Raw genomic sequence first — 13,384 nt, forward strand, 5'->3', positions numbered from 1 at the left:
ATAGACACTTGAAAAGAGGCATCATGATTGCCTCCTGCTGTTGGTTCCAGCATGTGCTAAGCACTCATTGCTATGTGGAAAGTGTAAAAGCCTTAAGGACCCATAAAAATTGCCCCCTCTTATGCTACTTTCAACTGCACAGTCCCCTGACAATCTTCAGGTTTCTAGGGCCCAGCGGTTTGTTTCTGACTGACGTTGGCTTTTTCGACTCCATGGGCCTGTCCAGAGCTGTGACCCAGAGCCTACGCCTGTGACTCGAACTTGCTCCTTCTCCACAGCATCAGTACAGCGTGTGCTATGGGGGTTCAGAGTCACCTCGCATCTCCTGGCTCCCAGGGTGCCTGTGTCGTGAGTAAGATATGTGCAGGCACATCTGTTTCGTTTCTTTTGGGTAAGTCATTGCCTTACTATTGGGCAGCCGGCCGGAATGCTTACAGCTTTATACAGAAGAGACTTGAATGCAAAATCATTTCTTTGATGGAACCCAAAAATAATGTATCCTTTACAGTTACATTTGTGAACCTCCAAAATTTGAGATAGGTCTCAGTTAATTTAGAAAGTTTATTTTACCGAGGTTGAGGACATGTATCCTTGACACAGGTTCGGGAGGTCCTGAAAACATGTGTCCAAGGTGGCCAGAGCACAGTTTGGTTTTATGCATTTTAGGGAGACATGAGAAATCAGTCAATATATGTAAAATGAGCATTGGTTCAGTCCAAAAAGGAGGGACAACTTGAGGTGAAGGCGGGGCAAATTGAATTGGGGAGGGGACTTCCAGATCACAGGTAGGTGAGAGACAATTCTTCTGAGTTTCTGATGAGCCTCTCCAAAGGAGGCAGTCAGATATGCATTTATCTCAGTGAACAGAGGAGTGACTTTGAATAGAATGAGAGACAGTTTGCCCTAAGCAGTTCCCAGCTTGACTTGTCCCCTTAGCTTAGTGATCTCAGGGGCCCCAGATATTTCCCTCTCACACATTTATACTCACACACATAAACATACTGAGGCCTTTAATAATTTATTGCTTTTGTACATTTTCCAATTGGCTTAGTCACTGAGCTTGCAGGCAGAAGACAGCACAATGTAATCACTGAGGCCAATGCTGGTGCTGTCGCACAGACTTTCATTTCACTCTCCTCACAAATGTGAAAGAGCTACATCAGTCAACTTTTAGAATTACTTTAGTTTTTAAAGAAGACAAGAATTAAATAATGTGTGAGGAAACCCCTTGCCAGCCATTTTAATTTCTAGAGAAACTAAGAATGTGTACCAGGGGGGAACGTCTGCATCTGTGGTGCAGCCCTGCACATCTCACTGTACCTGTGCCCGTTGCTCTGCAATTTTGCAATTCCTCTTGTTCAAGAGGTGGAGGCCCCTTCCCTACCCTGAAATTCAGCTTGAATGTGAGACTCATAGTGGCCACAAGAATGTTAACAGACCTGGAGCAAGCAGAGGCCTGAGGAAGCCCCCATGGGTTTGTGTTGCCGTTCTTGCTTCTCTGCAATCCCTTCTTCTAGTAGCAGACTTCAGGCAGTGTGGAGTCTTTTCATTGTTGTTTTAAACATACTTCCACCTGGGTGTATGGCTTATGCCTGTAATTCCAGCATTTTGGGAGGCCAAGGCAGGCAGGCTGCTTGAGCTCAGGAGTTTGAGACCAGCCTGGGCAACAGGGTGAGACCTCATCTCTACTAAAAATACAGAAAAATAGCCGGGCATGGTGGCACATGCCTGTGATCCCAGCTGCTCTGGAGGCTGAGTTGGGAGAGTCTCTGGAGGCAGGGGTGGTGGGGTTTGGGGGTAGAGGTTTCAGTGAGCTGAGGTCATGCCACTGCACTCCAGCCTGGGTGACAGAGCCAGACCCTGTCTCAAACAAACAAAATTATTTCCATTGTAACTCTAATGTTAATAGGAAAATAGTACGAGGGAAAATAGTACAAGGGAGAGAGACAAGGAGGGAAGATGTAAAAGATAGTGTATATAGTCTACATAAATATCCCAGAGACAGTTTGTGATTTCCATCAGCAAGCCCTAAGGCAACACTCCCTTCCGAAATCTGCAGTGGGCCTCCTTTGTCCTTAACACCACAGGTGCCCTTCTCCCTTCACTCACCTTTCAAGCTACTCTCACTGAGAACAGAAATGCCATCTTCCCTAAGTTCTCTTCGACTTGCCATGGCTCAGCCTCTCTTCATGACTCCTGCCAAGGACCTCTGGAGCATTTCTCAGGGTACTGTTGACAGCTGCATGCTAAGGGCAGCTCACCTGCTTGCCAGAGTTGCCTTGGGGAGCTCAGAGCCACAGGAACCTTCTGGGGCTTACTTGTCAGTCTCAGGCAAAGCACTTTCCCCTCTTGGTCTTGCACAGCACTCATTCTGCTGCCCCACACAGGTGAATGCCCAGAATGGAAAAGAGCATAGATTATTTGCCCTGCCTTCACTGCATTATACTTTAGTGACACATCTAGGATAATAAATGTATTTTCAGGGAGGATTTGTGAAAACTTCAGGCATTAGTTTGGTGTTATTCTATTACCATGTAGGAGAATTAGATGGAGTATCCTTTTAACAAAATTGTTTACTGTCAAAGAGAAACAACACCAGACACTTGTAAAAGGTAGCAAGACAGATTTTATTCAGACTACTGCAAAGGGGGAGAGCGACTCCAGTAAACCCTGAGCTCAACCCCAACTAAGACTAAGGTAACTGAGGTTTCTAAATGGACAACAGAGAGGAACCAATAAGGGACCATGAGGAAGTGAAAAAGGGGGAACAAAAATGGGGCTGGGGGTACAACGGGGAACCAAAAGTGAGGGCTATGTGGAAATAGAAAATGACCAAGGGAGTGAATGGAAAATTATTAAAAACATTTATGATTGTGGGTTGGGATTGAGTACATTTTGCAGTTTCACAGCATTGGATTTCTTGAGTGGACTCATCATGGCAGGGTCACTTAGGGAACACAGCTGAGAACAGTTCTGGAAGCATGGCTGAGGTACGGTCAAATCTCTCAGCAGTGTTCAGGCAAACCCTTGGCTCTTCAAGGAAGTTCAGAGTTCATGTTACAAATACCAGATTATATGGATGCAGGCTGTATTAGTTTTCTACTGTTTCTGTAATAAATTACCACATAATTTGTCACTTAAAGGAACACAAATGTATTATCTTAGAGCTCTGGAGGTCATAAGTCCAAAAGGGTCCACAGAACTGCATTCTTTCTGAGGCTCTGGGGAGAATCTCCCAGTGGGCCTCTTCCAGCTTGTAGAGACTATGCAAATTTCCTGGCTCACAGCCCCTCCTCCATCATCAAAGCCACTAGCATGGTATCCTTTCTCTTCTCTGACCTCCACTTTTATCCTCACATCTCCTTCTGACTCTGACCCTCCTGCCATCCTCTTGTGAGGACCCATGTGATGATGTTGAGCCCACCCAACAACCCAGGGTGATCTCCCATCTCAAGATTCTTCATCACATCTGCAAGTCCCTTTTTCCATATGAGGTGACATATTCTTAAGATCCAGAAAATAGGATGGGAGCACCTTTGAGGGGTTATTATTCTGCCTACAATAATGGTGAAGAGAAAAAAAACAAGTGGTGACTTCTTAAGGGCAGTTCTACGTAGACAAGGTCTTAACCACAGCATGTCAGGATACGTTATCCTTACCTCAAATATCTATGATTGAGAAGTAGGATGTTCTAAGATGGTCATTTGTCAGTCTTTCTAGCTCCTACAATAGAAAGAATTCTAAAGAGTATACCTGAAGCTACTGCACAGGTATGCCCCTCTCTGCAAAGAACATTCTGTGGAAGGATTTGCAGACCTCAGAGGAGCTTATGGTTTTTATGATTCATCCTATGATGAATCATCTCAGGATAATTGTCCACTAGTCTATTTTGGATTCTTTATGTTTTTATATTGCTAAAATACATGTATCAGCTATCTATTGACCCAATCATGCTGCAAAATAGACTACCTCAAAACCCAGTGGCTTAAAACAATTATAATTTAAGATTGCACTCTACTCTCTGGTTCAGCTAGTGATAGGCTCTCTCAGGTGTCTGTGGTCAGCCTCAGATTGGGTGGAAGCTCTGCGATCCTGCTGGGATCACTGCTTGGTTGGGGGTCAGCTGTCTGCAGACTTATCTGCTATGCTCTTGGCTAAGACAGCTGGCTGTGCTCCATGTGGTGCTCACATGCACATGCCTCTCCCATCCCTTGATTAAGTTAGTCTGGGCATGTTCTCAGGATTGCAGAGAAGCAAGAGAGGCAACAAAAACCTACGAGGTCTTCCTCAGGCCTCTGCTTGATCCAGGTCTGCTAACGTCCTTCTGGCCACCATGAGTCTCATGACCAAGCTGAGCTTCAGGGTAGGGAAGGGGCCTTCGACTCTTAAATGAGAGGAATTGCAAAACCACAGGGCAATGGGCACAGGTGCAGAGAGACGTGCAGGGCTGCACCACAGATGCAGACGTTCCTCCACAGTACACATTCTTAGTTTCTCTAGAAATTAAAATGGCTGGCAAGGAGTTTCCTCATGCATTATTTAACTCTTGTCTTCTCTAGTAAGCGAAAAATTCTCACTGGTTGCTGTGTCTCTTTCACAATGCATGGATGTGAGTTTCCCACCACTGGAGCCCAAGGGAACCCCAGAGCACAAGAGATGGAGTTTTAAGGACAAAAGTAAGTGCCCATCTACATAACTGGAATATCAATTGATTACTTTAGAAAATTTTCCTGTAGACTTTCTTGGAAAACAACATAGTTGGTGAGTAGTGGAGTTCAAGGACCCCAAGCTACTACACAGGTAAAGTTCTCTCCTAAATACTTCTGTGGAGATGGCCAGAAATGTGCTGCCTACACCCTTAGCTGCTTTCAAACACACTTGCTAGCTTAGGAACCCCAAGGTGTCAGAATTGAGGGAAAGAAGATAGCTGAAAATAAAGGGAGAAAGCAAAGAGACTACCAACTGTATCAGAAACTTTTCCACATATGGTCCTTGTCAATCCCTACAGAACCATGTGGGGAAGGTCCAGTCATCTGAACGGTACTGACGAAGAGTTATAAAGTTTCATCAGACCGTTTAACAAGTAAGCAACAGAGCCAGGATTTAGCCCGAGACCACAGGCTTTAAAACCATTGTCTTTTCCCAAACTTTGCATTAATTCATAATCAGGGCCTGCTATATGTGGTCAGAAATTCCAGCCAATGCATCCATATGGCCATTTCTCCATGGTCTATCGATGTCTAGATCGCCCAGAAAAAATCAGCTCAAAGTCAATAAACTTTCTTCTTAAGTACAAAATAAATTATTACATTGTAATTATTTTTAAAAATGCACCTTTTATAGGTAATTTATTAATTAGGTTCCTGTTTAATTAATAACCAGTTCTTAATAATTGGTTTTGGAAACTTTCCAGTCCTTTTGATTCAGAGGGGGCTGCAGTGTTTCTCCTATGTGACACTGTTAAGCTCCCGCTGAGTCACACCGGCTGCGTGCCACTCGACCACCTGCCAAGCCATCGCCCTTTTCCCAAAAGTGCCTTCATTTATTGAAAAAGCCATGGGCAAAACAATTAGGTTTGCTGATGTAGGTCCTTAGGCTCCAGAAACCTCATGTGTCCTGTCAGAACAAGTTCAGGTAGTGTATGACTGCCAACTGCTTATGTAAATCATATTTATTGAAGATTAACATGCACACAATGCCTTTAAAGCTTTATAGAGAGAATTACAAACATGTGACTGCAGCTTGACACCAATGTTTTCCTCCGCCTGGGTTAAAATGTCACCATTTGAAGTGTTAAGGTTAAGAACACGGGGTTCTTGTGAAGAAAGAACAATTGTGCTACTTTATCATTTTGACCAGCTTCCCATAATATTCCTAAAGAGTCATTGTGTGTGGACCAAAGATTTGGCTTCGGCGCCCACTGGGTAGCCATGAGATAATGTTTCCACACAAGGAGCTTCTTGGACTACCCCTCAGAGGGCCCAAAGCAACCTCGGGCAGGTGTGTGGGATCCCCCTCTCCTGGCCCTGGCCCTGGTGAGGGCAGGTGCCTCCCGAGCCTCGACTTCCACACAATCCTGGTGTTTTCTGTTCCAGGGAAAATGACTCAGCAGCTTCTTTGTACCAGGAAGTCTCTTTTCCCTTTGTCTGATGGACTTCAAAGCTGCCTTGGGGTAATTATAAGGAAGAGAAGAGAAAGCTAGTGAAAGTTCAAAAACCGATGATGGGAGTGATTCAAAGTGATAAGTAAATAATAAAACAAAAAAAAGTTAAAGGAAATTATTAAAAGGAAGTTTTTTATTATTAAATATATTTTTATAAAGGGGAAATTGATCAGTTTTTCCATAAGTTTGTGAAAATTAACCAGAAGAATCAGGCTTAAATTAAAACAGAGATATTTTGGTCAACTAGAGAAAGGAATGCTGATCTTTTCAGCATTAAGATGAGTTACAATGATGTTTCTCTCTGTTGTGAGGAGTGCAGAGATAAAATACAGAAAATGTAGCCACCATTCATATATATTAATAAAAATTTAATAAATATTTCATCTCTTTTCAACTTTTTTAAAAAAGGCATTTTCGCTGAATTACGTTGTTTTTTTTTTGGACAAGATCCTCTGAGTCAGAGTTTTGCAGGACGTTCATTGGTGTGTGACACACAGGTAAGCGGGAGTGTTGCAGGACGTTCACTGGTGCTACGTGTGTGACACACAGGAGTATTGCAGGACGTTCACTGGTGTTCCGTGTGTGACACATGGGTGAGTGGGAGTGTTACAGGACGTTCACTGGTGTTCCGTGTGTGACACACGGGTGAGCGGGAGTTTTGCTCTGTAATAAGCTTAAGAGGTTATGTTGCAAACCAAATTAAACGGATTTCTTTAGTGTAGAAAATCTTCTTTCTTCAAAACACCAAAATGTGATTTTAATCACAAAGAGGGCATTTTAAGAAGAAGTTTCCCAAGATTATCTCCAGGCAGGACCTATTTCCTGGATCCTCAATATCTCCCACAACAGAGTCCTGCAGACCACTTGGGAAAACATCCCTCTCCCTGCAGTCCGGGTTTTTAGTATAAGTCCCATTAAGAGCTTTAAATATCACTTTTATTTAAGACTCAATAATTCTACTCCTATTTAATTTGGCGCCCAGTTATTTTGTCACTCTTTGAATTAAGTATCTTTGGTATACCCTGTTTCCTCTAATTTCCAACTTCAACCTCACCAGGCCCCCAAGGCCCAATCTGACCTTGCTCTGCACCTTCAGACGTTATTACTCTCCATAACTCTTCCTAGGAGGCCTAGGAAGGAAAAATCGTTTCCTGGGCCGGGTCTAGGGCCCCCCTGCTGTGTGCGCCTAGGGACTCGGTGCCCTAGGGACCTCTGTCTACTTTGCCAGATTTGCTCTACAAGAAACACTCACTTCTGCACCTAGCAAAGCAGGCATTCAGCAAATTTCAGAGCACATAGTGTGAAAAACAACAGAAAAAGAATTTGTATATAGTGACTGCACCTTGAGAAAATGCCTTAACAAAACCCGAGAACTCTCTGTAATGAGTAGAGAAAACCCTGAAGCAAGAACCAAGTGTTACAGAGGAGAGACTGCACAGGGCAAGGCCCACGGTACACTCCAGGGAATTTCTGTTTCTTGGATGCAATGGCATCCAAACAAAAACAATGCCCTCACTCATCCTGGGAGGAGCGGCTGGAGAACCCAGCACACAGAAGGGACTCCTGTCTGATGCTGGTTTCTACCTCATGTCATCTTGGTGTGTTTTCTATACCACAGCAGTCTGAGTCTCTCTCACTGCAGGCGCTTTCTGATAGTCTCAACACAGCCTTCATTCTCCTTATAAAGCCTCTAAGCTAAAGAAACAACTTGCAGGGTGCTCTACATAGCACCTGGACCGTCGTAGACACTGCTGTAGTTAAAACTGTCTCACAGAATGAATTGAATAAGCTCAGCGGATCTTCAGTGATCAGTGGATTGTCTTTACCAGGTTTACTTGTGTCAGCTTATGTTTCATGTTCTATCATTCTCCAAATGCAGTCACATAATTCTGTCTGAAAGCACAGGGATCTAATGCTCTCAATAACCTAGGAAGGCAAGTGCTGCAGATGAGCAATTTCCACCTGGAATTTCCAAATATGGAAAATAATTAATAGATTTCTGATATTACTTTTGAGAATCCCAAATATCCTGGAAACTCAGGTGGAAGGTCCCTCTTTTAGTAGGTGTGCTATTCTTCACAAACGGACTCACAGAAGCAGCCCTCAGCCTCCTCCCACAGTGACCTCACAAGCTCTTTGCCTCGCTGTTGGTGGTGCAGCTCTCCTTTACCAGGTTTGCAGTGGGTTCATGCTGCTTCTTTGTGCTCCTCCCCCGCTGTCTTCCTCTTTCCCCCACTTCTATCCACAGATGTAAAGTTCATGTAACTTAAAGGCCTGCGTCGGACACAGTTGATTGTTTAGAGGCTCTGCCACCCTTACAAGAGTGGGTGAGTCACACAGAGCTTAGCAAATACCAGCACATCAGAGTCTGGTCAGAAAGCTGCACCGGGATTTTTGTTTTAAGAAAGCTTTTCTGTAAATTTCTTTAGCAAACGAATTTGTTTTTTCCTGAGTATTAGAGAGCTATAAGACACATCAACTCTCAAACCTGCCAATGCTTTCTTCACAAGTCATAAAAATAGAGCCAAACAGACCTGAGGTCCTACATAGGTCAACCTCCTCAATTTAAAAATGGGGAAACTGAGCCCCGTAAAAGTTAACTAACCTACACAAAGCCACACAGTTGGTTAGAACTGGCAATATAACTAGGGTGGCCATACAGATCATCATCCAAACTAGGACACTTTTGAGAGTGAAGGTCAGAGTTAATAATCATGCCAAGGCCAGGTGTGGTGGCTCACGCCTGTAATCCCAGCACTTTGGGATGCCGAGGCTGGCTGATCACCTGAGGTCAGGAGTCTGACACCAGCCTGGCCAAAATGGTGAAACCCATTTCGAAAATACAAACATTAGCCGGACGTGGTGGCGAATGCTGGTAATCCCAGCTACTCGGGATGCTGAGGCATGAGAATCCCTTGAACCCGGGAGGCAGAGGTTGCAGTGAACCTGAGATCATGCCACTGCACTCCAGCCTGGGTGACAGAGTAAGACCCTCTCTCAAAAAAAAAAAAAAGAAAAGAAAAACTCACGCCAGGATAACAGATGTAAACTGGGACTGCCCCAGGCAAACAAGGATATGTCATCCTCCTAACTCTAATAAGACCTTCTGCATCTTAGAGTCAGCCTACCTTAACACCAATTAGTAGAAATAGTTATAAGTACTTTTGTACAATGATGGGTATTAAAAATGAAAATGGCTTTTGATGGAAAAATAATTTTTAATACAGTTCACAGCTTACAAAATGTTTTAGTGTTTATGCAATTTACTGTAGTAAGTCTAGAATCCATTCTTCATTTGCAAACTGATGTTTTGCATTAACATAACTAGAACAAAACAAGGCAATTAAATAAAGATGTCAATTTTCAAATCCCTCAGCTTAAATTTAAAAAGGCAAAGAACCCATCCATCAATAATTGGAATTGAATAATTTTGAAAGAAACTTTTAGTTTAGCTTTCACATTAGGTTCACGGATTTGCCATTATCTGTATGTGGAAAGAGATGTCAAGTTCACAAATAAAAATATGAATACTATGATTAAATTTTTGATTATGGAGTGAAGCTAAAACATGAAAACATATTGTTATAATCAAAATCTGGGCAATGTATTTTAATACATTTCCTTTAAAGAAGTAGCTGAAAAGCAGAGATGTTAATAATTTACCAAGAAAATACAAATATAAATCAACTGAAAAACTTCTCTGGGTTACCTAATGTCAGATACTCTGCTGGTTGTTGGGAATTCAAATAAGGAAGAACAAAGGTTCTGGCTTTATGGAACTTATATACATATATGTGGTGGGAAAAAATATTGCATAAAGCTTTAAAAACAATACACCTGATAGTACCACACAGGCCATCAGTTTCCTGTGAGTGGGGCTGCTGGACAACTTTTAGATGGAAAGAAAGAGCAGGCAAAGTGGAGAAAGGGTGAAGTTGAGCTGCAGGGGAGTGTGGATGGAAGCAGGCGTCACAGAGGAGGATGGGGTTAAGTTGACACAGGAAAGCGTCACCACCAACACAGCTTTGAAACTTCAACATGAATGTATTTGAATACTTTCTTCACTGTATTCATACAGTGAAGGTAATTGGTACCTTATTTATTTATTTGTTTGTTTATTTATTTATTTATTCATTGAGACAGAATCTGGCTCTGTTGCCAGGCTGGAGTGCCGTGGCATAATCTTGGTTCACTGCAACCTCTACCTGCTGGGCTCAAGCAATCCTCCCATCTCAGCCTCCTGAGTAGCTGGGACTACAGGTGCTTGCTACCACACCCAGCTAATTTTTGTATTTTTTGTAGAGATTGGATTTTGCCATGTTTTCCAGGCTGGATTCTTAACTCCTGAGCTCAAGCAATCCACCCTCCTCAGCCCTCCAAAACGCTGGGATTACAGGCATAAGCCATGTCATCTGGCAATTTATCATTTCTTTGTACTGAGAACACTAAAAATTCTCTCTTCTAGCTATTTGAATATATACAATAAATTATTGTTAACTATAGTCACTCTACAATGCTACAGAACGTTAGAGTTTATTCCTCCTCTCTAGCTATAATTTTATATCTGTTAACCAACCTCTCTCTATCCTCCCACACTACCTGTCCCAGCCCCTAATAACCGCAGTTCTACTCTCTACTTCCATAGGATCAGCTTTTTTAGCTGCCAATATGAGTGAGATCATGTGGTGTTTCTAGAATTCCCTCTTTGTCTTTCACTTTTGACAGTTTGACTGTAATGTGCCTCAGGAAGGACTTTGTTAGATTAAATCTATTTGGGTGTCTTGAGCTTACTGAATCTGAGTGTCCATATCACTATGGACCCTATGGAACTAGCATAGTTTTCAATTATTTCATTAAATGATTTTATTTCTTGTCCCATCTCTTTTCCTTCTGGAACTCTCATAATGCAAAAACTTTTTTACTTAATGGTGTCCCATGTGTGCCACATAGGCTTATTTCATTCTTTTTAATTCTTTTTTCTTTATTTTTCTCCGATTTCTGTATTTTAATATGCCTGTCTTCAAGTTCAGAAATTATTTCTTTTTTTTTTTTTTTTTTTTTTTTTTTTTTTTTTTTTTTGAGACAGTCTCGCTGTGTCGCCCAGGCTGGAGTGCAGTGGCGCAATCTTGGCTCAATGCAAGCTCCGCCTCCCAGGTTCACACCTCAGCCTCCAGAGTAGCTGGGACTACTGGCGCCCGCCACCATGTCCAGCTAATTTTTTTTATTTTTAATAGAGATGGGGTTTCACCATGTTAACCAGGATGGTCTCAATCTCCTGACCTCATGATCCTCCCACCTCGGTCTCCCAAAGTGCTGGGATTACAGGCGTGAGCCACCGCGCTCGGCCTCAGAAATTATTGTTTATGTTTTGATCTACTCTATTGTTGAAGCTCTCAACTGCATCTGTTCTTTTATTCATTGAATTCTTCAGTCCCAAAATTTCTGGTTTTTTTGATGATATTGACTTCTGTTGAATTTCTTATTCAGATTATAAATTGTTTTCCTGATTTTATTTCCTGAATTTGTTTTCCTGAATTGTCTGTCTTTGCTTTCCTGCATCTCACTGAGTTCCCTTAAGATCATTATTTGGAATTATTGTTCAGGCATTTCATAGCTTTCCTTTACTTTGTGGTCTGTTACTGGATAATTATTGTTCTTCTGAGGATGTCACGTTTCTTTGCTTTTCCATGTTTCCTGCATCCCTATGTTGATTTCTGTGCATCTGATGGAAGGTGCTTCTTCCAATCTTAAGAAGTATCTTTCGCATGGAAAGACATTTTCCTGTAGATGTATCCTTAGGTGTCAGTTGATTAGGGTGCTTTGGCTTTGGTTCTGGGTGGACACAGTCGTGTACTCTTTGTATGATTTATTTTGATGTAATCAACATCAGCAGTGTCTGTGAGCATCTCCGTGGCCTAAGTTGTGGTTGTTTTTGGAGGCTATGGCATGGCTTTGCTGGGGACAGGAATGCAAGGCAGGCTGGTCTTTGAGCTCTTGGGCATTATGTATGGATGCATGATGGCTCCACCACTAGAAGGAACAGAGTCGCTGGTAGGGGTGGTGGCAGGCCACAGGCAGCCAGTCCTTGGGTCCTTCCATGGTGCAAGTGAGCACATGGCAGTCTTGCCACTGGAGGGGCAAGGGCACCAGCAGGGGTAGCACAAGCCCTGAGCAGGTGACTCCCAGGCCATGGGGAGCATACATGGTGGCTCCCTCTGCTGTGCTTAACCACCTGTTCCTTGAGATGTAGGGCAATGTGTGGGCTTGGGTGTCGAGGTCACAGCTGCGGTGCTAGATCCAGCTGGTGTGGTGACATTGCAGCCCTTCGGGTAGATGTTGGAAGGTCATCACCTGGGCCCCAGGGATAAGGAGATGCAGGAACTTCTGGTTCCATGGTGATACGGTTTGGCTGAGTCCCCACCATACAAATCTCACCTTGAATTGTAATAATCCCCACATGTTAAGGGTGGAGCCAGGCGGAGATAATTGAATCATGGGGACAGTTTCCCCGTACTGTTCTCGTGGTCGTGTTATGGAATCTTTGGGGTGTTGCTTTTTCTGGCCAGAAACCTCTGTGGCTGGTGGCATCTTTGCCCAAGTTCTTGTCCTGTGTCCAGGAAGAATGACGTATACAGAAAAGTGGAGGGCGAGCAAGAGGAAGAGAAGCTTTATTGAGTATTAAAACAGCTCAGAAGAGACCCACAGGGGGTAGTTCCTCTCTGTAGGCATGTTATCTCACTGAGTGTTCAGTTCTCAGCAGAGAGGAGACCCTGGAATGGGTGGGTCCTCTCTGCAGGCAGGTGGTCCCGTCATCTCTGCATCTCTCAGCAGAAAGAAGGGTATATACACAGTAATGGTATTGCTGGGTCAAATTATATTTCTGGTTCTAGGTCTTTAAGGAATTGCCACACTGTCTTCCACAGTGGTTGAACTAATTTATATTCCCATCAAGAGTGTGAAAGCGTTCCTATTTGTCTGCAGCCTCGCTAGCATCTGTTGTTTCTTGACTTTTTATAACAGCCATTCTGACTGGCGTGAGATGGTATTTCATTGGTTTTGATTTGCATCTCTCTAATGATCTATGATGTTGAGCTTTTTTTCATATGTTTGTTGGCCACATAAATGTCTTCTTTTGAGAAACGTCTGTTCATGTCCTTTGCCCACTTTTTAATGGGATTGTTTTTTCTTGTAAATTTTAAACAGAAATTTTTACAGGTGACA

Source organism: Rhinopithecus roxellana, chromosome 17 (genome assembly GCF_007565055.1).
Source record: "Rhinopithecus roxellana isolate Shanxi Qingling chromosome 17, ASM756505v1, whole genome shotgun sequence".
NCBI lineage: Eukaryota > Metazoa > Chordata > Mammalia > Primates > Cercopithecidae > Rhinopithecus > Rhinopithecus roxellana.